Source organism: Aegilops tauschii, chromosome 1, assembly GCF_002575655.3.
Source record: "Aegilops tauschii subsp. strangulata cultivar AL8/78 chromosome 1, Aet v6.0, whole genome shotgun sequence".
In the NCBI taxonomy this organism is placed as follows: Eukaryota; Viridiplantae; Streptophyta; class Magnoliopsida; order Poales; family Poaceae; genus Aegilops; species Aegilops tauschii.
The window spans coordinates 117,367,781-117,371,246 of NC_053035.3; the positions used below are offsets into that span (position 1 = coordinate 117,367,781).

The 3,466-nt window shown below is 60.5% G+C and overlaps 1 pseudogene; it reads left to right on the top strand.

Moving 5' to 3' along the window:
- Window positions 1-2,376: 2,376 nt before the first annotated feature.
- LOC109732426 (uncharacterized) lies at window positions 2,377-3,050 on the top strand (annotated as a pseudogene).
- The last annotated feature ends 416 nt before the right edge of the window (window positions 3,051-3,466 follow it).

The window sequence follows — 3,466 nt, forward strand, 5'->3', positions numbered from 1 at the left end:
CAAGACGAGCCGACTACTAGCAGGCGGCCTCCAGAGAGGCCGGCTCCTAGCAGTGGGCCCATGGCGCCCTCAGAGTCTGCGCCCCCATTAAGACGACAAGACAGGGTGAGGCTGCAGTATAGCCCATCACCCTCGTATCCAGGGCCGGGCGTGGCCACAGTGTTCCGTACAGGCGGAGATCTCCGCCCAGCACGGCACTGTTGCCACTCCCCCCTGACATCATTCCTGTCAGGCGAAGCCCTGTTCCCACAACCGTCTGTCAATACGGCCCAAGACAACGGGCCCTACCGGTCAGCGAGAGCCCAGAAGATAGCGAGAGCTTCACCAGTCGGACCCGAGGGAGGCCGGCCCCCAGCAGTCGGCCCGCTCCTTCCTCGGGGCCCGCACGCCATTAACCAGAGAACACGCGGAGTGGCTACAGTGATCTCCCGCCAGGCGGCGGGACTATAGCCACGCTCCCCTGACCATGCAAGCGTCATTAGCGTTACGGCTACAGTAACCAGTAACCGGCAAGACCCGTGAGCGGCGAGGGCAGCCTGTCGGCTCCGTACCAGACGAGTTGGCGGGACCCGCCCGGCGGCGGGCCCCAGCAGTCGGCGGAGAAGCCGGCGACCAGAGAGACTGACAGCCAGGTCCTACACCCGGCCAGATTACCATTGTACCCCTGGGGGGTAGGCCTATATAAACCCCCCAGGGCACCCATGCGAAGGGTTGAAACCTGTTAGAATTAGACTCACACCTAGGGGGGGAAGAGAGCAAGCCTTGCCTTCTTCCACCTCTAGAAAACAGCTCGAGGAGCACCATTTGTACTCACTAGTGCCTTAGTGATCATGCGGAGACCCCATAGAGCAGGACTAGGGGTGTTATCTCCTAGGAGAGCCCCGAACCTGGGTAAAGTCCGCAGGCATTCGGGTCTACGCCTCATCCCGCTTCCAGGCACCGGCGATGTTCTACTCGCTCCCACCATGATAAGCCATCCATTGGCATATGTCGCACCCAACCCCCGACACAATCTGATCTTCGGGGAGCTCATTCCTTGTTAGGTATGCAAGGAAAGGCTCGATCAATGGGGCAATTACATCCATGGGTTCATGGGCCGATGGTGTTATTTCGGTGCCCGAGCCCCCGACAATATCAGAACTGTGTTCGGAATCTGGGGGTGTGATCGGCCCCGGGCTAGTGTTGCCGTTCTCATCCTGCCACACCACGGATGGCTTGAAGAGCCTTTCCACAAAGGTGTTAGGTGGGACGGGGTCGCCTTTAGCGCCCATGCGAGCAAGGATGTCTGCGGCTTGATTACTCTCTCGAGCCACGTGATGAAACTCGAGGCCCTCGAACCGAGCTGATATTTGGAGTACAGCGTTGCGGTAAGCCGCCATCTTTGGATCTTTTGCATCAAAGTCTCCGTTTATTTGGGATATTGCGAGGTTGGAATCCCCGCGCACCTCAAGGCGTTGTATGCCCATGGAGACAGACATCCGGAGACCATGCAATAGGGCCTCGTATTCGGCTGCATTGTTAGAGTCTGTATAAAGTAGTTGGAGCACATAACGAACTGTGTCTCCTGTGGGGAATGTCAAGACGACACCAGCCCCAAGTCCGGCTGACATTTTAGAGCCGTCAAAGTGCATCACCCAGTTGGAATACGAGCCGTACTCTTTAGGGAGTTCGGCCACTGTCCATTCGGCGACGAAGTCAGCCAACACCTGAGATTTAATGGCTCGGCGTGGTTTGTAAGTTATTTCAAATGGTAAGAGGTCAATGGCCCATTTGGCAATCCTCCCGGTGGCCTCCCGGTTGTTTATAATATCATTGAGCGGTACTTCTGAAGCCACCGTGATTGAGCACTCTTGAAAGTAGTGCCGCAGCTTGCGGGATGCCATAAAGACCGCATATGCTATCTTCTGATAATGTGGGTATCAGGATTTGCATGGTGTAAGGACCGTCGATACGTAATATACTAGTTTTTGGAGTGGGAATTTATGTCCCTCCTCTTCTCGTTCGACGACGAGCACTGCACTCACCATCTGCTGAGTGGCCGATATGTAGAGCAGCATTGGTTCGCCGACGTTCGGTGCGGCCAGGATGGGGTTGCTTGCTAGCAAAGTTTTTATTTCCTCCAGTCTGGTTGTTGCAGCGTCCGTCCACGCAAAGTGGTCGGTGCGTCGGAGTAAGCGATACAATGGCAGTGCCTTTTCTCCTAATCTGGAGATAAAACAGCTCAAGGCTGCCACGCACCCGGCTGGCTTTTGGACCTGTGAACCCCCCCCCCCCCCCGAGCCCCCGCGTCGCTCCCAGGGGGCGACTCGGGTGGCGAAACCCTAGCCGCCACCCAAGCCCCCTCCCTCTCCTCCCTCCCCTCGCCGCCGCCGGAGGATGCCGGCAGGCGAAGCCCACGTCGATGGACGACGGCGGCGGGGCCCTTGTTCGCGTGCTCGCGCACCGGTGTTCGGCGCGGCGGACGGCGGTCTGCGCGCAGGGGCGGTCGAGATGGCGCGGTGCGCGCGTGCGGTGGCGCTGCCTGGCGACGGCTGGCCGCTGCAGCGAGCGGCAGAGCTGCAGGCGCCCAGATCTTGGTCGCGCGGGCCTGCCTGGCTCGCGTCAACCACTCTGCCCCTGCCCACCCTTCTCCCTCCTCGCACCCCTCCCGACCGCCGCCAGTGGTCGCCGCTGGGATGGTGAGCACGCGCGCGACAACCCTGACGGTTGCTGTGATGCTATGCCCCGGCGGATCCTGGTGGCGGAGGCTGCGGGCCAGCGCAGCGGCGGCGCGGTGCAGGTGACTGTTGTCGCCTGCTAGACGCGCTCCCGGCGGTGGCCGGCCTGCTGGCGCTGCGCTGGCCGGTGCCCACTTCTGCGACTGTCGACGTTCCTAGGCTTCCCTCCTCCATGTGTGTCGGTCTTCTCCAGCGTTCTCTGCCATGTCCAGTCTGAATCTGCACCTGAGGTCCTTGCTCATGGGTCGGGGCGAAATCCCCGCGTGGCGATGGCCTGCGCTGTCAACGGCGACGCCCGAGGGTGCCGTCGCCTCCTTGGAGGCGTTGGCATGACCCTGACCTGACCTCCTCCTAGAGCACCGGGAGAAATCCTAGGTCCGGCCTCCCGAACCGGGCAGCGGCGGCGTCTCAATGCCGTTACCCTCTTGATTGCGCTGCTTTGGCTGCATATGGAGTTTGATGCGGCAAATGGTGGCTGGTGATGCATCGCTCTGGCGTCGATGGCTACACAGGGAGCAGGTCGCAACGTATGCCAGCGCCGGCGCTCCCCCAACTAATGTTACGCCAGTTCCTGTCAGGCCCTGCCTTTCACCCGCTGACTCCTAGGCACATGGGTGTGTGGTACGTTGGTCTGGGCAGTCCTGGAGCTGCAATCGTCCCTGGTGGTGTCTTGCAATGGCGGTGATGCTGCCCTATTAATCCGAGTCTCTGCGCCTCGCCATATTTGGCTGGAGGTCTTGCTGGGCAAG